Genomic DNA, 25,699 nt, shown 5'->3' with positions numbered 1-25,699 from the left:
CTGATTCTTGACTAAAAAACATTATTTTTCTGTTCTTTTTCAATACCAGAACCACCTATCAGAAAGACCCATGCTCCTGACATACTTGACTCACTTATTCTTCTTTCCTTGCATGTCTGCTTCTCTGTAAGAAGGCATAAAGACTGGACCCAGACTTATGGGAGCTGAAGCAATTTCCTCAGAGTAAACTGTTTGTGTCAAACTATGGGTTTGAATCCTCATTTGTATTATCTGTTAACTAAAATACATACACAACATACATATATTTTCAGGTGAGTTTATAAAAGAATCAAACATCTTGAGTGGAAGAGGAAGGTAGACTTAGGAAAAGTATTCACATTGTTCTGAAAGACTGGTCCAAGGTTGGGTCCTGGTACAGGGGGCTTATGAACTAAATTTAGGTGAGGGGAGGAATCTTACAATGTAGTAATGTATGTGTTCAGCCAGGTGTGCCACCACCCTACCCCAATCTTGCAATCTAGTAACAAACAATACTTTCTTTTAATTAGTGGTTTACAAAACTACAATAGAGGAACAATTCCATACCATTCTCACCACCATAGTTCTGTGTTCCCATTCCCTCCACTGAAAACTGCAGAACTTCTCCCAAAGTCACAGATATGGGTTAACTATTATTTCTATAATGACCCATTATCTATCTATATCTATCTTTTTGCCCATTTTCCCCCCTATGGTCCTGCCTTCTCTTCCTTTCTAAGTCACAGCTTCACCTATTACTAGTTCTGAATGTCTTCTTTTTTTTCCCTCCTCTTTCTGGGTTCTGATAGAATCAGGTTTCAGAGCCCTCAATCACCTAGCATGTCTCCCTCTCTGGAAGTATGGACCAAAATTCTCTTTGGGGTGCAGAAGATGGAAGTTCTGGCTTCTGTAATCGCTTCTCTGCTGGACATGGGTGTTGGCATTTCAATCCATACCTCTAGCCTGTTTCTAGACAATACTTTTTTAAAATTTATTTATAAAAAAGTATTTATACAATACTTTTAATAACTTTGTGTTATCTATGCATTGAAGCTAACAAGCAAGGTCTTTTCATTAATATATAACAAATGGGCTAGGGGTCAGGCATCATGGATAAGGGGTGGGTGTCATAAACCAATTGTTCTTGATGTAGCCTAATGATTGATGAATATTACATGTCAGGTCATTATGCTCGTGTTCCTTCACATATTCAGGAGGTTTGGGGTGTGGTTTCTTCACAGAATCAGCCTCACTGACTTAGGGGTCACACACGTCTACAGAAGATAGTCGTTTCAAACAAATTTTTTGGACAACTCCAGGTCTCTATAACATATCTAATGGACTCTAACTTTCTTTAAAATCTTTTACCTCAGATGATATAATTGTTTGTTTTTAGAACTAGAGTCACTCTTCAGTTTCAGGGATAATAGATTTGAGCAGATGGTCGACTGGCATGGCAACACAGTCTCCCCTAACTCCCTTAACTATCCACACCCCACTTCACCAGCTCAACATTTCCTGTCTTTTGTGAACACTTAGTTGTGGATGTCTTCCTCCACTACCTTACTGCCCAGGGAAACAAACTCAAGAAGGTACCTGTCTCACACACACAGGGCAATGAAATGACTACACTACCCTAATGCTACTTCCTTCCCCTTGGCTATTCAAGAGGGCAGACAATCTGACAACAGAGATACTAACAGGGTGTGGCAGAAGAGTTAAACGTTTTTAACTACTCCAGAAATGAGATCAACATTTTTTTCTGTAAAGGTTCAGATACTAAATATGTGAGGCTTGCAAGCTAGTCTCTGTCACAACCCTGTCCTTGAGGCACAAAAATAGTCATAAATAACCTGTAACTGAATGGACATGGCTGCATTCAACTGAAATAGTAGGTACAAAATTAGGTAGCATCCAACCTGAGGCCATACTTTGCTGCCTTGAACTAAAAATTAAAATAACTTAAATAAAATTTTATTTCTTGGGCTGAGTGTTGGCCTATCCAGTAGAGTGCACATAATGAACAAGCACAAGGACCAGGATTCAAGAACTCAGTACCCATCCGTAGGATGTGATGGAGCAGTGCCACAGGTGTCTTTCTTTCTCTATCCCTTATCTTCCTTCCTTTTTCTCTCTGCCTTTTTCCAAAAAGAAAAAAAAAAGTTACCAGGACTGATGGAGTCATGGTGCAGGCACTTACTCTGAAGGGGGGAAAAAATCATTTCTTAAAGTTGGATACAGTAGCTATAAATTGTGATGCTTTAATACTTTGCCTAAGTGCCATCCCCAAATATAGCTCTATGCGTATAAAGAGCAGAAACAGGGTATAGTCTAGGGTTACAATTACCAAGCTTTTAAATTTAGACAGATGCTGCTGAGTTGTTCCAGTTCTAAGAATATTTAATGCAGAATACCATAGACATACACCAAGATATAAGGGAAAAAAAGTTTTCTTTTAAAACTGCTTTGGGGGAAAGGAGTATAAATTTGATGACAATGCAGACATGAAACAGCAAAAGTTAATTGACTGGAGGCTTCAAGTCCAAGATCAGGGTATCTCCTCCCCAACCACTGCTCATACAGCCTGGGCTGATGGCTGAGTAACACAATGTGATTTACCTTTGAGAAGTTTAGTGTGTATGCACACACACAAACATATATGTGTATGTGTGGGTGGGGTATTTGGGGGCAGAGTAGGGGGCAGCAAGTCTAATTGTTGAGAGCTCTTTGTCATTTTTATCTTTGGAATATAAAGTAATTTACATCATTTTGCCCTTGGTCCTTAGTTGTTCCTTTAATGATTAAAGGAATTATTCATTTAAATTGTTTTTTATAATAATATAAGGCATAATCTAAATGCCCAAGATACAGTGATTATAGCATGAAATTCATTATGTTATGTCAATGTAAAAAAAAAAATCCTAAATGTGGCAGCTATTTAATAAACCAAATTACAAGGCACAATGTTTATATTGATAGCATTTGCATCAAAATTATGCACATTGGGACTGGGTGTGGCACACCTAGTTGAGTGCATATGCTACAATATGTAAGGACCCAAGCCTCTAGTCATCACCTGCAAAGAAAAAGCTTCTTGAGAGACAGAGCAGTGCTGTAGGTGTTTCTCTTTTTCATTTTCCCTCTCTATTTCCCATTCCCCTTTCAGTCTCTCTGTCTCTATCCAATAAGTAAGATATTTAAACAATTAAAAAGTATTCACATTTGTATATATTTTGAGGTATAGATGATATCCATGAGGAATAGAAATCCGCTATTAGTAGTGGTTATCAATATGAAATAGTGGAAGAGAGGAACTTTTTCTTTCTTCCCTTCTTTTCTTTCTTTCTTCCTTCTTTCCTTCCTTCCTTCCTTCCTTTTTTTCTTTTTTTCTTTTTTCCTTTTTTGCCTCCAGGGTTACAGCTGGGGCTTGGTGCTGGCATTACGAATCCACTACTCCTGGTGGCCATTTTTCCTTTTTTATTTTTTTATTGGATAAGACAGAAACAAGTTGAGAGGGAACAGGGAGACAGAGAGAGAGAGACAGAGAGACACTTGCAGACCTGCTTCACCACTTATGAAGTAACCCCTGCAGGTGGGGAGCTGGGAGCTTGAACCCGGATCCTTGTGGGATCCTTGTGTTTCATACTATGTGAGCTTAACCTGGACTTTTTCTTTTTATTCATTTACTTGTTTGTGTTATATATATATATATATATATATATATATATATATATATATATATATGTACAACATTTTAAAAGGTAATTCAGATTCAATAAAACTCCACAAGATTGTCTAGAAATCTTCACTTTGGCAATCCAAGTTAACATAAGGATCCCGATTCGAGCCCCCAGCTCCCCACCTGCAGGGGAGTTGCTTCATAAGTGGTGAAGCAGGTCTGTAGGTGTCTATCTTTTTCTCCCCCTCTCTGTCTTCCCCTCTTCTCCATTTCTCTCTGTCCTATTCAACAATGACGACATCAACAACAACAACAATAATAACTACAACAATAAAACAAAGGCAACAAAAGGGAATAAGTAAATAAATATTTTTTAAAAACTTAAAAAAAAAGAAAAGTGCATAATAATTAAGTTGTTTCAGTTGTTTATCAAGACTCTTGTTTTCCAAAATAACTCATAGGAAGCAGCAAGCATTCCCAAGCACATGAGATGAAATGTAAGCATTACTGAAATGTGGAGAAGCCCAGCCTCTGATTAGCCCATCATGACAGAGTTGCTCCAGCTTCATCTGACCATTTATCTTGTCTGTCACAGTCATTCATCCCCACAAGTATGCTCTCAAAGTTTAATCTACGCAAACAATGGGGATACTAAAATGAATGACAAGGCAACTGCACACTTCTCATGGTAAGGGCTGATTCATCTTTTGCAGTAGGTTATTAAAATTTACCTAATTCTACTCTGGCCTGGCAGTCTGTATCTGCATTCTACCAGTTAATAGTTTCTCTTTTCTAGTAGTCTATTCTTTCCACTTCAATTTCTTTTACTGTTTATTTACTTAGATTTATTCTTCTTTTTCACTTTGAGATTAAAAATATTTTTATGGGAGTTGAAAACAAGATCAGAATAGAAAACACTAAGCAGGAACTGGACTGGAGTTGGTGTATTGCACCAAAGTGAAAGTCTCTGGGATGGGTGGGGGAGAGAATACAGGTCCTAGAAAAGGATGACAGAGGACCTAGTGGGGGTTGTATTGTTATGTGGAAAACTGAGAACTGTTAAGCATGTACAAACTACTGTATTTATTGTCAACTGTAAAATATTAATGCCCCAATAAAGGAAAAACTATATTTTTCTGGGGGGCAGGTGGTGGTGCACCTAATTAAGTGCTCACATGACAATGCTCAAGGACCCAGGCTCAAGCTGCTGGTCTTCACCTGCAGGGAAGAAGTTTCATGAGTGGTGAAGGAGGGCTGCAGGTGTCTCTATGTCTCTCTCCTTCTCTACTTCCCCCTCTCCTCTCAGTTTCTCTCAAGTCTATCCAAAAATAAATAAAACAATATAAATTTTGTTCTGAAAATTTCACTATTTATGCTTTTGATTTTCATATATCTTCATCTATACAATGAATCCAAAAGTTTTCTTATTTGTTTGTTATATAGAAAAGAGAGAGAGAGTGAAAAATACCACAGCATTTACGCTTCCCTCAATGTGGTGGAGGCTGGGCTTGAACCTGGGTTGTGCACTTGAGAAAGCAACACACTGGCCAAGTGAACTATTTTGCTGGCCCTCCAAAAGTTTAATACATTTGACATTAATGTTTATATAGCATCCTTTTAAGGCATTGTTTTGCTTCTTTTTCTCAAAGATACTGGTATAGAAGATGAAAACATATCTTTTCAGATGGGCTGAGTGCTGAGTTCAAAACTGATAAGGCACTATGTTCTCTTAAAGTCTCCCCAAGCTAAGGACACAGTGGAGCTGGCTATTACTAAGTCAGCATTTTGCTGAATAAATATGTGCTGGGTGCCCCTATGTTCTGTGCCTTTGGAAACACCACTCCAGTTTTATTTTCTATATTTCCTTCCTGGTGGGTCAACTGTTCCTTGCTCTCCTTTAGTATCAAGTTCACTGATCTTTTCATTCCCATACAATCACTGATGGTGGTTTAAAATGGAGTCACCTTCCAAACTACTGTGACCTCAGGAAGCAGGCTGTCAAGATACAGGCAGATTTCTGGAATCTACTCCCATAATCAACTTCCCATGAGTTAAGAACTGTGACTTATAGGGGCAGATCCAGAAAAGAACACATGGGAGGAACTTGCACCTGAATATTCCAAACATCCTGGAGTGAAAAAAAAAAAAAAACACAGAAAGGAAACTTCCAGTCATCTGTTTAAATCAGGGCTTCCTAATGTCTGTGCCCAGAGAAGCAGTTCCACAGATTTATCCAAAAGGGCTCAATGCCAAGTACATTTGGGAAATACCATATAATATATACTCCTTTGGAACTTTACTTATTTTTTATTGGGGGATTAATGTTTTACAGTCAATAGTAAATAGTTTGTACATGCATAACATTTCTCAGTTTTCCACACAACAATACAACCCCCACTAGGTCCTCTGCCATCCTATTCTCCCTTGGAACTTTATAAAGCACATGAACCTGGCACAAAGTCTCAGACGTATCACAGAAAATAAATCTACTTGCTATTTTTTAAAATCTCCCTTTGACCAAAAAATCTTTTCTTCTTTTTGTCTTCCTCTGCCCCTTCCTTCCTTCTTGTCTTCCTTCTTTGTTGTTGAATAATTTGTCAATACAGAACAGAATTTGGAGAGTGTAGCTCTGAGATATGTGAGATGTGTGAATCTCTGTGCACATCTTGGGCTGTTATGTACTTGCAAATTCAGCCTGAACTACTGTGCAGTTCTTTTTTCATAAAGAGCATAAATTAGCAGCTAAAGCCTTGGACTCTCGAGTCACAGTGCCTACACTTGAATTCTGACTCCAATTCTTCATATGTATTATCTTAGCTAAGTTATAGAATTCCTTTGTACCTCAAAATATGTATCTATAAGTGGGGAAAATAATACTTTAAGAGTTATTATAAAGATAAAGGTTGATATAGGTAGAGATTAGTACCTGGCACATCATATTTGATACTACAGAAAATGCTATGGGGCTGGGTGTTGGTGAACCTGTTTAAGCACACATTACAATGTGAAAGGATCCAGTTCAAGCCCCCAGTCCCCACCTGCAGGAGGAAAGCTTTGCAAGTAGTGAAGCTGTGCTGCAGGTATCTGTCTGTCTCTCTCCCTCTCTGTCTCCCCCTTCCTCTCAATTTCTGGCTGTCTCTATCCAATAACTAAATAAAGATAATAAGAAAAAATGTTTAAGTTATAAAAAATAATTACAGAATCACAAGGTTAAAAGAAACAGAAGATGCTAGTATTACCTAAGTGATTTGGCTAAAAATTAGAAAAATGGTTTTTAAAAGCATTTGCTATTGATCCTAAGACCATTAATTTTTTTCCTTTTTGCAAAAACAGAAAAATTAAAACTAAAATTTAAGTAGAATTTCAGGGACTCTAAATAACAATACAATCCTGAACAAAGTTGGAGGTCTCATACTTCTTGACTTCAAAACATATCACAAAATTATAGTAAAAAAAAAACCAGTGTGGTCTTATTATATAGAATGAAAATATAATTGAAAGTAAAAACAGAACAAATAGCCCAGGGGTAAACCCTGACATATGATCAAATGATTTTGGATGAGGATATCAACACCAATGATATCCAATGGAAGGAAGATAGCCTTTTCAAGAAAGGTGCTAGAGAAACTGGGTAGTCAGATGCTAAAGAATGAAGTCACAGCCTTACCTTATGTAAAATACAAAACTAATAGATTAAAAACCTAAACATGAGGTCAAAGACTATAAAACTTCTACAAGAGGGGTTAAAGATAACCCATTAGGTAGGGTGTGTGTCTTGCCATGGACAAGCCCCTGGTTTTGAGCACTACATTAAAAATACACACACACACACACACACACACACACACACAATTCATGACATTGGATTTCTTGGGTATGACACCAAGTGCACAAGCAACAAAACTAGGTAAGTGGGACTTTATCAAACTGGTGGAGGCCTTGGCTATAGAATCAACTTCAGTGCACCTACAGAGTCCCTAACCACTCTTCCTGCCTCTCATTCTCATTTTCCCTTCCTTACCAATGGTTAGGTTTATAACACATGTAGGTTAGCTCCCCATGTGAGAGTAGAAAAATCCTGAATCACATTTAAGGTTTTAGTGCTTTTGGGGGGGGGGGGTCCTGGATTCCTTTAACCCTCAATTCAAAGAAGAAAAGAAAATCTTTTATATCTCTAACCCTAATCTTTTATATCTCTAACCCTAATCTCATTCTGCTTAGATTTTCACAATAATTTAGCTGAGAAAACCAATGTTCACTATATCATGGTGGGGTACTCACATTCTCTGCTTTTTAACCATGTACTGTGTTAAAGTTACTTAATCTCACTAAAACTTCATTTCTATCTACAAAATGAGTATGGAAGGGGATGCATTGGATCGACCTTCTCGTGGTGCATCCCGTGAGTACCCATTCATTGGGGAAACTGACGAGCCTTCCTAGCCTACTGAATCCACATGGATCCCAGTCACTTTCAAAGCCAGCAACAAGCAGCTCCTGACAGCTTTCAACCTGACGTTGTTGACTGGCTACGGAAGAAGGGCAAATGCTAGAAGAAGAAGAAGTATGGAAGGAAATATGTGTGATATTTCAGTATGAAGACAGTTTTGGTAAACTTTTATTATATTTTATTACATTACTAATATCACTCCTATTACTGTTAGAAGATCTGGGACTAAATATAGACTCCTATATTCTCTGAGTCTTTAAGTTGGTAAATTTAGACTCACCAATGAAGTATACCATGTATTGGGCCAGTTATCAATCTTGGGACCATTAGGCACCTGTAGCACACCAACTGTCACATCCCTAAAAGTAACTACTATGGTATTATGGGCTAGATTTTAGCAATTCAAAATAAATAAAATCAGAGAGAGAGAGAGAGAGAGAGAGAGAGACTCCAGAACACTGATATAAACAGAAGGAAGACCAAGTGGAAACATAAGGAGATATCGGCCATCTACAAGCCAAGGAGAAAAAAGTCTTAGAAAAAAATCAGCACTGTTAATACCATGCTCTCTGAATTCCAGACTGTAGAAATTCAAACAAATAAATCTTAATTATTTAATCCACCAAGTAGGTGGCAATGGTTTGTGAATAGTTCAAACAAATGAATACAAATATCTGATCTCTTCACTGCACACCCAGTTTCAAAAAGGAGAATCTTAGTTCTAGATAGGGGTGTATCAATTCCTTATTTTATCCCTTTCACTGAAAAACTCTCCTGCTGCCTGACAAATCTAGAGGGGTTGAGCAAAACCTAAGTCGAGTTACTTGAAACTTAACAGAAAGAAACCATTTTCTTTACTCATATGTGCCAAATTGCAGAGAATAATCACTTCTATGAAATTAATTTGAGACTTGATTAATTTCATACTCTCCTGTGGGTTATACTCAGTAATTATGCAGCCATGCCAATTTCACAAGAAGTTTGGATCATTTAGCCATCTTTCTCTCTCTCTCTGGTATGTTTTTACTATGTTAAATGTAGATAGCCTTATAGTGAGAAGATGTGCTCATGCTTTTATTGACATTCACAAAATTATAGCATTACATGGAATTCTAAGACTCTGTCTGACTTGTCACTCACATTATCTAGCTACCAGGTCCCTACCAATAAATAAAGGTTAGTACTGGGAAATAAACTTAATATCCTAGAACCAGTCACCTACCAGATAAAACTGGTTAGAAATAAATCTTGCACTGATAAACTGGCAAATGAATAAAATTTGGTGAAAGACTTATCACGGGAAATTTAGTCTCAAGCCTAATATCAGAGACATGGCTTTACTTATCTTGCACTTAGTTAATGTACAGAGAAGACTTCCCCACAGTCATACCACAGATAGGAATGCACACCAATCTAGATTTGCGTTTACTGATATATCAATACTAATCTGCCCATAGAAGAGTAATCTCAGACCTCCTCCATTTTACCTGCCCTTCCAACCTACCTCTTGCACAGTTGCATTCATAAGATCATACTATATTTGTTTCACTTCCATTTTATTTTAGAAAGAGGTAGGGGCTGGATTGTGGCACACCTGTTTGAGAGAACATGTTATAATGCACAAGGACTAGGGTTCAAGCCCCCAGTCCCCACCTACAGGAGGAAGGCTTCACAAGCAGTGAAATAGGTCTGCAGGTATCTCTGTCTCTTATGCTGTATTCTCCCCCTTTTTGATTTCTGGATGTCCCTATTCAATAAATAAATAGAGATAAAATTTTAAAAGTTATTTTAGAAAGAGCTATTTCTAGAACATCTACTTCCATCAACCTATCCTGGGCATTTCAAAAAAATTAGATACAGAAAAGTGTAATTGGTAGTGGTAAAATTTTTATTCTTGTTGTGGCTCTGGTGTTTCATAGGCAATGGTAGCTTTTATGAATAAGATTTTCATGTTGAGTTTGAAAAACACTAAATCTAAGTCAGTTATAAAGCTCACTTGGATAGTGTGCTGCATTGCCATGTGCACAACCCAGGCTTGAGTATGTCCCCCACCACACTGAAGGAAGCTTTAGTGCTGTAGTCTCTTTTATTCTTTTTATCTTTCTGTCTCTATCTAAAAGAAAGAAAGAAAGAAAAAGAAAAACACTGAATCTTACTAATTTGGATGCTACAGAAAGTTCATAATCCTTTCTAAATATTTTTATCTGAAGAGACTTGAAAGATCTACTTGCAGATAAAACTACATCTAAACATTCTAAATTACGTACCTAAGCTTCTGAAACCAGCTTTGTACAAGTTTTGATTAATGTAACTCTTTTGGCATCCACTGTTTCTCAAGTAATTCCTTTGGATAAGGGTTTATCAAATATCTCATTACTTGCACAATATGGAAAATATTAAACTCATCAGGGGAAGGCTATACTAAAAAGAGAATCTTTTTAGAGATCTGATACATATCTACCCCCTAGTTTAAATCTAAAAGAATATGAAGGAAAAGACAAATTTACATAAACTAACACAGGAGTAGTAAAATGCCATAAAAAGTAGGTATGGAATCTGAAGACATAAATAACTACAGGCACAGAATGGATGAAACTGGAAGTCTTCAGAGAAGAGGTAGATTTGGCTTTTGTTGTTGTTGGGGCAGAGACTGGGAAGGAAATGGAGATAGATCACATTTGAGGATTTCTGTTCCCTTTGTCCTTTCTTTGCCTCCAACACTCACATCCAAATCAAGACTGATTTTGCTCATCTACTCTATGAGTCTCTTCTTGGAACTCTTCATGGGTAGTGTTTGGATTAATCTCTGTCTTCAAACTCGTAGTTCTTTTTTCTCTTTCTGTAAGCTTACAGTCAAACAACTATTGTCTAGGAAGGGAGAGCCTGGTATAAATATAAATACATATATATATCACCATCCTCTTTACTCTCCACCTCAATAGGTAGGTTCATTTCAGTAGATGTAAAGGCTTACAGACTTATTAGCCTCCTGGCAACAATGGAAGTGTAATCATAGAGACCATGGCTAAGAATTATGAATATGAAAGAAAGCTAACTCATTAGATGTGGATTTAGCTTTCTGCCAGCACTACTGTGAAAGTTGGGCCTACATTATCCAGATGACGCTTTCTTTACCTTGTCTATATTCTGCTAACCTATAGCAAGGACATCCAGACTGCAGGTTGTCAATCAGAAGAAATGATAACAAACTACCACAGAATATACCAACTCTTCTCCCCAGCAGATTTTTCAGCTCCTTCAGTATTCATGTACTATAGGTTTCTTCTACATCAGAAGTTGTAGAACTGTCTCCTTACTTTCTACCCTACACACAATTCCCAAACTCTATTAATTTTCAGGTGGGTTGCCATATCTCACTTTGCTTATCTCTCCACCACTGCTGATGTATTACCAACTACAATACAAAACACAGACTTTCCATTGCCAATATACTTAATACTGAACAGACTTCCCCATGATGTTTAGGAAAAGCCTTCGTAAGATATGTCATTTTGGTGTGATCATTTTAGCTAAAGAGAAGGTAGGCTTTGCAGGTCCACAAGAAACTTTTATCACCATCTTAACTACCTAGAAGAATGAAAATTAGGAGAATAACCAAAAGTGTACTCAAAACATACTTTATCTAGTAGAGAAACCTGTCTACATGGCAGGGCAGGCATGCAATACATTGGATTTTTTGTCATCTGAGTCACCTTCTCAATGTATGCCTCCTTCCTTCCTACATGACATCCTTGGTTCATATCCCATTCTTTAGCTCAAGATAAATACCTTCATTTCCCTTAAATTTAGTTAAAATTTATATCCATGTGGATTCTCTATACAAATGCAATTAACTTTGCTTTTTTTCTCTTACTAATCTAACAAGTGCTAATTTGATTGCTCAACCAATCTGAAAAGAACTCAGAAGAGAAATATCCTCTCCACTCCTACATACTTTTAATACAAATTTCTTTACTTGATTCTCAAGACTCTACACCAGTATTGATTAGTCCCCCATTAGCATTCTCACATACTCTATATTTTGGACAAAATAAGCTTCCAGTTAGTTTCTTATGTCTTGCTGATAGTATCCCTACCCCTAAAATCAGGGTTATAGTGACTTCTGCTGTAAGATTCTATCCTCTAACTAGTCAGACTACCTAATCTGTGAATCCTATTCCTGCTCAACAGCAAGGGAGAGGGAGAAGTGCTTTCCCACCTATGAGTGTCCAGTCACTGGGCTATGCCTTTCATGGAATGGAGATCACTCTGCTTTCTGCAAACTATTTTTTTTAAGGTAAGAAATTGTGCCCTGGGTTGGGGTAGATAGCATAATGGTTATGTAGAGAGGCTCTCATGCCTGTGGCTCCGAAGTCCCAGGTTCAATCCCCCACACCACCATTAGCCAAAGCCGATCAGTGCTCTGGTTAAAAAAGAAAAGAAAGAAAAGAAAAAGAAATTGTGCCTTGATTATCTTTACATCACATGCAATCCTTACGGTTAGCACCTTAATGAATGTACAAACTCAGAAAGTGGAGTTCAGTTTTTTTTTTTCCTCAAAATTGAAAGGAATTAGGAAATGCCACCTCATTCTTAAAATAGAAGAGTGGAAGTTATGTTTTTTTTAAGTCTTGAGAAATTTAAAAACATCTAACTGATTTTGCCACTGGATTTTCAAATGCTCTAGGGTGAAAGGAAATAACATATCAAGAGTGAAGTTGATCTGAAGAATTGGGCAATGGCAGGCAAATAAAACAGAACTCTCAAATGATCATGGAGCTCAAACAAAAAGAGATAACTATTTTTTTCTCTTCTCCTACATACTTTGTGTATATCTATCTACCAATATCCCAGAAATCCTGCCATTATTAATCCAGAAGTAGCCTATCAAATGTTCTTTGTCACTTCTGATGCAGAGGATACCTGGAACAGAATCTACTATTTTTTCATCTGCCCCTTATTACCCATTTCTCTCTTCTCAATTTTCCCACTAGCTGAAATTGAGAAATATGGTTCTGGCCGGAACTTGGTTCCTGTAAAGCGTCAGCCTTTGAAATCATGCCATGTCAAATAAGGAGCAGCAATTTCAAGCTTGTGAAGAAGAAGGAAGAGGAAGAGGAGAAAGAGGAGAAAAGGAAGAAGAAAACCTTTTGTTGGTTGTGGGTGAACTCCAGCTTTCCAGTTGTGACTTACATTGAGTGGCTGAACCTAAGAGCAAATCCCACAACTGGTTTGCAGCTTGCTAGAAAGTAGGAAGCCTAAAGATTAAGGCAGCACTATAATACTTTAACAAGAAGTAAATCCTTTCCTGGGCACAAAACTCATTTGCAAGTGAAAAAAAAATGGAATGGGAATGGAAATTCACACAAGTGACCCAAAGATATTTCAGCCTAACAACTGGAAAAAGTTCATTTGATTTCCATTATTAGGAAAGAGATTCTAGCCCTATGTCTTAAGCATTTACAAGTCTTTAAAACCTTATTACTGAAGACTTAGAGGGTAATTTTGCATTACAAAGCTAAAGCTCCAGCAGATGTTTAGCCACTGCAACAGCTATGACTACAACTATAGAGCAAGGGCCAAGACATTATAGAGTACAGAATCTTCACTATCCTGTGTGTTGTTTAATTCCTAGAAGATATTTCTACAAAGACAGATAAAAGGTCTATCTTATCAATTAAGAGCAATTTCATGTTTTTTAATAACCAAGAATTTTTAATCTAACAATTCCTGATTTTACATTTTATAAATAATTTCAATTACAATTTTTAATAAAGCAAGCATTATGAGATAGAATTCTATGGCTGGGGGTCAGACAGTGGAATAGTGGGTTAAGCACACATGGTATGAATCACAGGGATCCCTGGTTGCCTTCCTGCGGGGGGGGGGGGGGGCACTTCGCAAGTGGTTAAGTAGGTCTGCAGGCATTTATCTTTCTCTTTCTCCCTCTCTATCTTCCCCTCTCCTCTCAATTTCTCTCTGTCCTATCAAAAAAGAAAGAAAGGAAAGAAGGAAGGAAGGAAGGGAGAAAGAAAGAAAAGAAAGAAGAAAAATTCAAAAAAAGTGGCCATAAGAGCAGTGGATTCATAGTGTAGGCGCTGAGTCCCAGTGATAACCCTGGAGAAAAAAAAAAGAATTTTATGACTGTTCTCATTTTTCTCTAGCATATGATGTTGGGGAATTCATCTGGTTGAAAATGAGTGGAAGCTATATTTCCATAACAGTTTATGGAGTAGTGATGTAACCAAAAATAGCTAAGAAAGCAGGTAGAAAGTATATAAGAAGCAGAAGACAGAATTAGATTGTATAAAACAAGTTGGATTAGAACTAGGTCAGACTACCCTGTCATTTGTAGAGTGAAATATCTCATCCCCTGAACAATGTACCTGCTAATTGAAAATGCCATTGTTATTGATGGCGGTAGGCTAGGAGATCTCCTGTGGTTGTAACTGAAAGAGTTAACTGCTTTGAATTTTTCTTCTGTACTTCCTGACTTGCTTGCTTATGCTTAAAGACTTGGAATAGACTATAAAAGGCAGTTTAACCTGAAAGTGGGGGCTGAGCACTTTCTCTGGAATATTCCAGGCTTTGGCCCACTGGTGAAATAAACTTCTCTTTCCGCCCATCTTAGTCTTGATCTCATTACTGGTTATAACACATAAAGACAACACCTTGTGAAATGAAAGAAGGGGGCAAAGTATAGAGATGAGGCTCCCTCCTCTCTGAAATGATCAAAATAGTGCTTTGTTCTTAGGTAGAATCATAGGTTAAGCCACTCTTGCTGGGTAGAAATTTAGGGGTTTTGTTTGTTTGTTTTTGTTTTTTGCTTGCTTGCTTCATACAGGAATTTAATAATAACCAGACGAGTCTTTATCTGAAATTGACCAAGTAGCTTTTTTTTTTTTTTTTTTTAGAAAAAAACTGACATTTGATAAGCAGCATGTTCAGTCTCTGGATTTTAAAGGCAATAGGAAACAACATAAACTCATTTTCCAGGATTTTCTGCAGCTTAGAACTTAGGTAAGATTTGAATGTTGCAAATGTGTTTGAAGAAAGTAGTAGCTTCGGCAACTATTAGGAAGAACATAAAAAATGAAAATGCTATAGACCCAGGGTTGCTGTTTGCCAAATAATTGAAACAGACAATTCTACTACCCATGAAGGCAACAGTTCTAACCAGTTTAGAAACAGTCACTTTTTTTTTTCTATCTCCATTTTCATCCCAGACATAAGGCATACAAATGCTTATAGCTGTATAGTCTGTTTCCTAATTGCCTGATCACCAAGAGGGGCAGAGGACAGCATGAAGGACAACAAGCATATATGTATAGGTTGAGGCATAATGAAATGCAGCTGCCAGCTGTCACTCGCTAGGAGCTGGGCAGAGCTCCATGTCTTCTCATCCCCCTCCCCTCTCCCCCTCAACTTCCCAGCAGCAATAGACTGTCTCTGAGAACAACACTCACCACTATAATTTATCCTCCCCACATCTGATCTCCAAAAGTACCACCTACCTTCTGAGGCTGGGAGGAAGCTTGCTACCAGCAGGGCAAGAAGAATGCTCTGTTACAGATCCTCAGCATCTCCCTGCTGGAGCCGTTAACTGGAAATACAGATTCGCCTCCATTTTATGGTCACATGACCAGTGGCACATCTAAATAAGGATGATCACCTGCCTCCCAGATCTCCCCAGTTCACTGGCTGGCTGGCTGGCTGGCTACTACCGCTGCTTGAATAGGGAAGGGGAAGGAAGCTGGGATGCACTGGGTTTCATTGGGAAATACAAAATATTTCTTTCCCCTCGGCTGTGGAGTCAGCAATGCCCTTTGAATTCTGTCTGCTCAGAAAACTGCTGCCACTGCTATTGAGAGAGGATACAAATGGGCTCAAAGTACAGGGTGGAAAGGACTTAGTTCCCCTAAACCCACTTAAAAAAATCCTGTAGTGTCACAGTATACCAAGTAAGAGGTCACTGTAATTGTTATCATTTCCCAGAGAATGGTTGAGACCACAGTAAAATGGACCACAGAATTAAAAGTAGGATATACAGAGAAGCCAGTTCTCTAAACTGGAGGTTTAGAGAAAGTTAACTTATTTGCTCCAAATATACACAGCTTTAGCTATTAGGAGATAAAAGTGTGTGATGTTTAACATGTGGATCCTGGAGTGAGAAAGGCTGAGTATGAGTTTAACTTCTACCACTTCTTGCCATGTGCGCTTAACCTGCTGCGCCACCACCCAGCAACTTCTACCACTTCTTAATGGATTTGGGTAAGTTACTAAATAAGCTGGTGTCTTCACTGCTGCTTCACAAATGAAGTTGTTTTAAGATCATCTGATAATGGGAATAGCGATATGCTCACAAGATTTATATAGCACTGTGACTTGATGGTAAATCAAATCAAACCAAATCAAATCAAATCTTTAAATGCAATCTAGGTAGAAGTCTGAGTCAATCAGGGTTAGAATAAACTCCGAATAATTGTTGCCTATCCAATATGATTGAATTCTAAAAACACCAGCAGACACATTTAATGCAGTAAAATAAAATATGAATTTAAAATTTGCATGCAAGAAAGACATTCATGCAAATGACAGGGTAGGTGTCTTACTTAGTACATTTCACATGTCACCATGTGCAAGGATCTGAGTCCAAGCTCTTGGCTAGCACATGGAGTTGCCTACAAGGGTTTAGCTCCACAAGTGGTGGAGTGGTGTTGTGGTGTTTCTCCTTCTCTCTATGTCTCTTTCTGTCTCTCATCTCCTAGCAGGGAGAGAGAGAGAGAGAGAAAGAAGAAGAAGAAGAAGAGGAGGAGGAGGAAGAGGAAGAAGTAATAATAATTAATTTGTTTGGTTCCCAAGGCAAGCAAGTAAACAAATAAAAAAAATCGTTGTTATAAAAACCATATAGAGACTAACCACAATCAGGCAATTTTAGTATATGTGCTGCTAAAACAAGTATATCAGGTGAAAACTACACGTACCTCCTTAGAACTAGTTGTTAGAAGTTTCATGCTACATGATCTTTTTCTACTTTTGGCAGAGGCGAGGGAGTGCCCAGGAAGAGGTAATAGTAGGATAGGTGTATAAGGCAGTTTTAGGAAATCTCAATCAATCTAACTTTAATAAAATGGGAACAGAGTAGAGGACCTAACTATGGCAAGTATTTAAGAAATGTTAGCTCCTAGACTTTCTTTTACAAAATGATTTATTTATTTTTATGGGGGGGGGGGACTAGAAGAATGCTTTGGCATATACAGTGCCAGGAACTGAAGTGGAGACCTGGGGACTCACCCACATAAGTCCTGTGCTCTACCTACTGAGCCACCTCCCCGGACCACAAGTTAGTTCCTATTCTTTTTTTTTTTCATTTAGCAGTTTTTAATGAAAGTTGCATATAAAATTATTTCATTTCTGCATCTTCTCAATGGTTTCTTCCTTATATTTGCCCTTCTCCTTTCCTACTTGGCGAGACTTGGCTCTTGGTTCAAGGATCTTCTTGCGGTCTTTGTCGAGTTTTAGTCTAGTGATAACCACCTCCCGGGGTGGATGCCTACATGGATGGTCGTGCCATTGGCCTTCTCTCCCTGCACTCGCTCGATGTAGATGACGTATTTCTTCCTGTAAACCTGGACTACTTTGCCGATCTGCTGTCCTTTGTAGTGACCTTGAACAACCTGGACTTCATCGTCCTCGCGGATGGGCGTGGAGCGAACGTTGTACTTCTGTCTCAGCTCTTTGGAGAGAGGGGAAGATATGATCTTGCGGGGAATGTGGGAAGGCGCATTGAAATGCCTCTTACCTTTGAACTTCCTTTTGGCCGCACTGGTGATGGCCGCAAAAGGGAAGTGAGCTCCTATTCTTAAAATGAGGGTGAGGTTGGATGTTCAGTATCATGGGGTAGGGGGTGAGGGGTGAGGATGGAATGGGACACACACAGTCTTTTGGCAATGGGAATGGTGTTTATGTAAACAAAACAAACAAAAAAATGAAAAGAACTTCATGTCTTCCCAATGGTTGTTGTGGGTTGAGTGGGAAGACAATGAGGAAGGGAAACTAGGAAGAAGCACATTTTAATTATTTACATTTAAAGTCTATAAAATTCTTCAACTATAAGCAGATATGAAATCATTTCTCAAGTGCCATTTATATTCTTGTAGTGGAACAGAGTAGGAGCAGGGCATCAGGAAGGTGTGGCTTTGTAGGGTCATTCATTGGTCGGGGCCCAGCAAAAGTGCAGGCACATTTCAAAAAAGCCAAGATAAGTTAGAATCCATTAGGGGAAAGTGGACAACTTCAGAGCTGGCTGTAGTTCAGATTGTCTCTGCCCAGGGTGGAGGCTAGAAAACAGGATCTTGTCTTGTCTTAGTGAAGTGCAAGTTCCCTAGGAGTTTCCTTCCAAAAAGAAAAAGGAAAAAGAATAAAAGGTAGCCATTGCAGGCTATTGAAGGAGGAGTTAATCATTATAGAACAGATACTGTAACTCAATCTGCCTTATGGAATATGTATTTTAGAAGTTGGAAGTTAGGAAAGTGATTAAATTACTGCCACTAGGTCAATCATAGATACCTTGAAAACATTAAAATAACACTCCATTAAATGAGGGGAGTGAGGAATATTCGCTATCATCCCTGATATTTTCTTTACTTTGCAGGACGTTTTCCCAGTTTGTGCCAGGGCATGACAGCCCTAATTCAGTCAGCTGGAAAGCTTGGGGGAAATGTATTGTTTCATTCATTGCACTGGAGCAGCTATGGTAACTTATTTAAAAAAGAATTATTGATTAAATGCAGTAAGTAGCATCTTGATCATTATATAGATAAGATGGACAGATTTCATGTCAAATGCTCTAGTGGAGTTTTCACATTCTTTGAGAATCTAATACTTCCACATTATTATTAAATGAATTGAGGATAAAAAATAGAAACAAATGTCTTTGAAGATCAGATGCTGTCAACTGCTGAATTGATAATGTAAGAGAAGGCTAAGCAAGCAGAATAATTTTTCCTCTTTGGACATTCAAACAGCAGATGATACAAAGAAAATTAATAGGCACACATATTTTTTCTCCATGAGGCTGAGTGAAGTAGAAAATAACACTCCAAGAAAACTGAAAGGTTTTAAGATTCATAGTAAAACCATAATAAATAGAAGAACAAGCACATCAAAAATAGACAACAATGATCTCAAATTTCAAGAAGGGATGAGGTAGGTTTTGAGACATGAGAAAAGAAGTATACCTATCCCTCTTATGAGTTGAATGTTTATACCTCCCAGAAATTTATCAGTTGAAATTCTACCTGCTATGCATTCCTGATATAATGGCATTAGGAGGTGGAGCTTTTGAAAAGTAATTAGGACTAGATGAGGTCATATGGTTGAATGCCTTATGAATGAGTTTAGTGCTCTTATTAAAAAAACCACTGGGAACTCAATCACTTGAGGATATACTAGAATGATGGAATCTGCACTGCAGAAGAGAATTCTCATCAAAATGCAGCCATGCTTGCACTCTGATTTCAGACTTCCAGTCTCCAGGACTATATGAGAAACAAGCCTCTATAAGCCATCTAGATTATGATAATTTGTTACAGTAGACCAAACTTACTGAGACATTTCCAAACTAAATCTAGCATATTCCCCATTGGAAAAGGAAGTACCAAACAACAGAAATTATCACAGTTATTTATGTAGGGCAATTTTCACTTTTCTTTCTATCCATTCAATCAGGCATATTTACAAAGTGCCTAATATATGCTAGGGGCTAGGCTAAGCACTAGGAATATAGAAATGAATAAGGAAAATTAAACTTCTGCCTTCCCAAAGGATGGAGACAGATGCAATAAGATAATTAGACAAGCAAGTAGTATATCTGTTCAAATAGGAAATTAGTGTTAGGAAAAAAAAGTAAAGTAGGACAGAGATAGTATGATGTATGATAGCTCACCTGGGTAGGTGCCTGCTTTGCCATGCACACAAGCCAGATTCAACCTTAGCCTCTCATAACACTGGGGGGAGCTTCAGTGCTGTGCTCTCCTGCCTCTCTCCTAGCTGAAAAAGTCAATCTGGATTGGCAAATCCCCCATTATAACAAAAAATTTAAATAAAGTAGGGGGATAGAGACAGGTTGTCTATCTTGGCACTCTGACACTTGGGGCTGGAAGTCCTTTCTTGATTACTTGTTCATGCGTTGTAGGTCACATTGCGCCATCCATGATCATTAGATTACAGAAGACCCACCCCCAGTCATGATGATGAAAAATGTCTCCAGACATTGCCAAATTTTTTGGAATGGGGGGGTGGATGGCTATGTAGAGAGCATAACTGCCTCCAGATTGAGAATTTCTGGGCTAGAATAACTCGGATATAATTACTATTACTCTAGATGGAAGACTGGTTATAAAAGTTCTCTCTGGGGAGCCAAAGATGATGAGAACAAGCCAGCTACATCAAGAAACTTCTAGATAAGTATATGCTGGCACTACTTAAGTATAGTAAGTATAGCTGGCACTAAGTCACTAGGTTGAAAACAACTCTGGTGTATAAGGCTGAGAGCTGATGGGAGTATTTGTATTAGTCAGGGATATAAGCAACAGATAGGATTCATAGTCTTGTAATCTAGGGTAAAGAACTATGATGCTTCTCTAAATAAAGGACAAATAAATGAATACATATATATATACTTATATGTATAAATATATATCTTTTTTTTTAAAAACAAAGCTGGGTAGTGAAAGGATGGTATTTGTATTTGGAAAGCTCACTCAAGCCAATAGAACACAAATTGGAGGGTTAGACTGATAGGCTGGATGTAGGCATAAAGTTGAAGAATCCAGGGGGGCCAGGTGGTGGCACACCTGGTTAAGCGAACATGTTACAATATATAAGGACCCAGGTTTGAGCCCCTGGTCCCCACCTGTAGGGGGAAACCTTCATGAATGGTGAAGCAGTGCTGCAGGTGTCTCTCTATCTCTCTTTTTCTCTGCCACTTCCTTCCTCTCAATTTCTGGCTGTCTCTTTCCTATAAATAAATAAAAAAATTTAAAAAAGGAAGGAATGAAGGAAAGAGAAGCATTTTGTGTGGAATATGGTCTATATTGTGCTTGACGGTCATCTTGCTTTTAGGCAGCACCAACTAACACCACAGAGCCAAGAAACAAACTATGCTCCCACAAATACAAGGAGCAACACATAAGACACATCTCAACATCTCTCTTACTCTTCCATCCCCTTTCCTTCTGATTCCCCAGCCTGACTGCTACCTGTGTCTCAAAAGATCGGACAAGCATTTTTAGTTTTATTAGTCCTCCTGAAAACCAGTTCTCTATCACCTTGCACAAATATTTCTTGGCCCATGCCTGAAGAAAGCTGATATATTTGTATACTAATTGTCATATTTATATCATTTAGATAGTGAATTTATACAAAACAATGGGTTCATGCTTACTTAGTATTTAGTTCCTGTTTTTTAAACACTACTTATGTTAATGTTTATTTTTATCTTATATTTAAAACATTTATTTATTAATCATTAATTAATTAATTATAAGAGAGAGAAAGAAGACCAAAACACTCAACTCTGGCATAAGGTGGTGCTGGGATTTAACTTGTGGCCTCTAGGCATCCATGTCTTCCCAGTCCTAGTAATGATTATGTGTCAATTTGGCTAAACTTTTCATGGTTACTAGTTATTTGGTTAAATACCAGTTTAGATATTCTTATGAGAGCATTTTTTTTCCTGTTATTTTTACTTGGGGACAGAGAGCCAGAGAGAAAGTAAAAGAGTCCTCAGCACTGAAGCTTCCTCCAGTGCAGTGAGGGCCAGGCTCAAACCTGGGTCATGTGCATGGCAAAACAGCACATTATCCAAGTGAGCTTCTTTTTTGAGGGCAGATTTTAGAAGGCAGTCTTAAACCAAGCGAACTATTTTGCCAACTCCAAGGCATCTTTTAACTGAAATCAGACAGCTTTGAGTAAAAAGTAGATAACTCTTTAGAACGTGGGTTCGCCTCATCCAATCAATAGAACATAAGAACAAAACAAAGTTTGGAATATGTCAAAGAACATCTCAAAATTATAAAACAAGCTCTACAGTATGCTGTAGAATTCAGTCTCAAGATTAAAGCAACTACTGCCCAAGTTCTAGTCTGTTAGTTCTGTTTCTGAGAATCCAGATGAATACATAACTAAATTACCCTTTTTTCTTTTTTCCTTTTTTTTTTTTTTTTTTTTAATCAGAGCACTGCTCAGCTCTGGCTTATGGTGGGGGGGGATTGCACCTGGGACTTGAGGGAGCCTCAGGCATGAGAGTCTGTTTGCATAACCATTATGCTATCTATCCCCGCCCCCTTTTTTCTTATGACATCCTTGTAACCTTGTCTTACTTCTTTAAAACTAACATCTAAGATAGAAACAGGCTGGGAGTGTGGATAAATCTGCCAATGCCCATATTCAGCAGAGAAGCAATTACAGAAACCAGACCTTCTACCTTCTGCACCCCATAAAGCTCCTGGGTCCATACTCCCAGAGAAATAAAGAACAGGAAAGTTTCCAGTGGAGGGGATGGGATATGGAACTCTGGTGGTGGGAAATGTGTGGAGTTTTACCCCTCTTATCCTGCAGTTTTGTCAGAATTTTTCTATTTTTTATTTTATAATTAAATTAAAAGCAAACAAACAAAAGACTAACATCTACACAGTTCTTCATTTGAATAAGGGATTAGGAGCTGCAGATGACTGTAAATATTCTGTGTCACTACATAGCACCTCCATCAATCTCAGAAATTGATTTAAGATCCTGAGCTAAAAGATGAACACAAAAGCCTCTGGAAAAACTGGCCCTAGGGAACTAGAATACAGTACTAGGAATCTCAAAGGAGAGAATTTATTTCCAAATATGACAAGTTTTGGGAAGACTGAGTAGGTGAAATACAAAGAGAAAGGCATCTTTCCAATGTTCCTTCGAACTTTCAAAATACGGCTTACTGCTCCAGTTTCAGGTTTCATAGTTTCAATGAGAACTGAAAGGAAGTGTGGTTGGGCAACTGCAAAGAAAGACACTGGCTTGTAGCTGGGGTGTCAAACTGCATATACTTAGACTATTTCTACTAATGAAGGCCATGTTTGAATTAAAATCAAATTTAAATCCATCTTCATTTTGGTATTCTGTTGCATGATCAGATTATGTATCAAAAGATAGGCTGAGAAAGTTTGGCTATTTTTCCATGCTGCTCCTGTAATTACTTCCTATCTCCATTTCCTTCATTTCTCCCCCTCCCCCAATTAATTTGACTGGCCTCTCACCCTCTTCTTTGGCATAACAGAATATGACTTTCCTTTAATGTCCATCTCTAATAACATTTGATTTTTGTAGATTGAGTCATTTTTGCTTTCTTGACCTCTCCTTTCATTAAAAATAAATCTAGATTACTTTACAATCATGTCAGTATAAAGAAATACATCCTGTTCAGGAGTGTGATCATATATATTTTTTCTTTAATACCAGAGCACTGCTCAGCTCTGGCTTATGGTGGGTGGTGCCAGAGATTGAATCTGGGACTTTGGACTCTTAGGCATGAGAGTCTGTTTGCATAACCATTATGCTATCTCCCCTCGCCCCATATTTTTCTTTGATTAAAAAAAATTCAATTCTTCTTGTAGGTCCTGTAAAGCACTCTGTTTCTACCTTCATAAATAAGTTGTTGCTGGTTTTTCCTCCTTAAAAAACACCCCAGGTAAGGATAGATAGCATAATGGTTATGCAGAGACTCTCATGCCTGAGACTCCAAAGTCCTAGGATCAATTCCCCCAACCCCCCCCCCACACTATTATCCATAACTCAGCAGTGCTCTAGTTAAAAATAAATACATAGATAAACAAACAAACAAATAATTTTTTTAAAAATGCACCAACTAAGATAATACCCCTCTAGACTTAACAGCACTAACACATACTTTGTACAATGAGACCATTTCCTATCCCACTTTCTGACTAGAAACCAGAGCAAGTGATTCATGCTTTCCAAATACCAGTTTCCTCTCTTGTGTAATTCTTACCTCATTCCATTGCCATGGTAATGGGAGATGGTGCATATACAATGTGCAGTGCCTTTTCCATGGCAAATGCTCATAATTGATGGCTATTTATATTTAAACCAATAGTGGTCATTAACTATCTTGGCTTAAAGATTGCAGCATTATCTACTTGCTCACTGACTCCTGCATTGAACTGTGAACTCCTGGAGGGCTGGATCAACTTTTAACCCAGTAGTTCTCAAACTTCAAGTACATGTCAGAATCTCCAGAAGATGTTGAAACATACATAGCTGGGTCCCATGCCAATTCTCCATTCAGATGCTAAACATGGGGTTGATTACCTGCATTTCTAACAAGTGCACAGATGATACTTGGGTCTTGGAATGCTACTTATGGAATCACTGTATGAAACAACTTTGCACCTTCTCAAAATCAAATACAGAGGAATGCTTTCAAATGCATTCAGAGCAAATTATTTTTGCAAAAGTAATATAAATACCAGCAGAAAAATCCTCCTATCACCCCCAGTTGTTATGACATTTTCATGACTGCAGGAGTTGAATGGAAAGGAATAAGTAGTTTTACTGAAAGAAAAAAAAAAGGTGTTGGTGGTACGAATGGACATTATCATCTGCTGGACTGCAGGGGCATATGAAATATGCAGACAGGAAGCCAAATAATAGCCCAGCCAGCTCAAGGCTGCCTGAGTTCTGAGCTCAATCTGTAACAATGCCAGCAGGGCTGCTGGGGTCCATCTGCTACTCTCTCTTTCTGATAACGGATTTGGGGTCTCTCTGGCAGGAAATTGCTTGGCAGTAAGAAAAGAAAATCAGAACAACTAAAAATGTCTGGATTGATGAAGCTGCACTTGAATGCAGTAGAGTTTTAATTCCTCCTAGCATTTCTCTAGTCCTCAATAACCTCCCTGTTCTATTTTCTCTGATTCTTTCACCAAAATATGTAATTTTTGGATGTCAAAGCTCTCCTGGACACTTCCTATTTACTGTGACACACAAATGAAGTTCACAGGAAGGCCTGATATGCTCCATTCCAACCCACCAATTCTATGGACGAAAGGCACTTAAGGCTAAGGTTAATCCAACAGTTCATAACTGGTAATGGTAGAGCCAGTCTGCAGTAAATGTTATTTGACAATGACTGTATGTATGCTGTGTATTGTTCTTTATACTCCTAAAATGAGCAGGAAATATATTTTTCTTAATAGTACATTTTAAGAAGGAAATGTTATTTTCCCCCTTCACTTTTGTAACTTTTCCCCATTGTATCTTTGGTTTCTGGAGGCAGGAGGAGTTTATGAGAGCAAATGATGAGAAATGAATCATCCTAAACAGTTTCAGAAGAACCTAATAGCTTGAGGGCAAGGATGGCATTCTCTTTCCTATTTCATGCCCATTGACTACCCCCAAATTCCACACAGCGCAGATTCTCAAAATCTGTGTGGTAAATGAATGAATGAATAATTGAATTGCTGATTTCATGGACAAAGTCAATTTTTCAAATAATTAGAAAATGAATGTTTCACATTGAGATTTGGAAC

At 38.1% G+C, this 25,699-nt stretch overlaps 1 protein-coding gene and 1 pseudogene across 1 annotated transcript in view; both read right to left on the bottom strand.

Annotated features, from left to right (window-relative positions):
- Positions 1-25,699, bottom strand: part of PRUNE2 (prune homolog 2 with BCH domain) — a 328,462-nt gene that overhangs the window by 63,011 nt on the left and 239,752 nt on the right. The window lies entirely within an intron of this gene.
- LOC103107333 (large ribosomal subunit protein uL24-like) lies at positions 17,349-24,236 on the bottom strand (annotated as a pseudogene).

The sequence above is a fragment of the Erinaceus europaeus genome, chromosome 10 (genome assembly GCF_950295315.1).
Source record: "Erinaceus europaeus chromosome 10, mEriEur2.1, whole genome shotgun sequence".
NCBI lineage: Eukaryota > Metazoa > Chordata > Mammalia > Eulipotyphla > Erinaceidae > Erinaceus > Erinaceus europaeus.
Note: the sequence above shows the minus strand (reverse complement) of the source record. Positions and strands in the feature narration are given on the sequence as shown.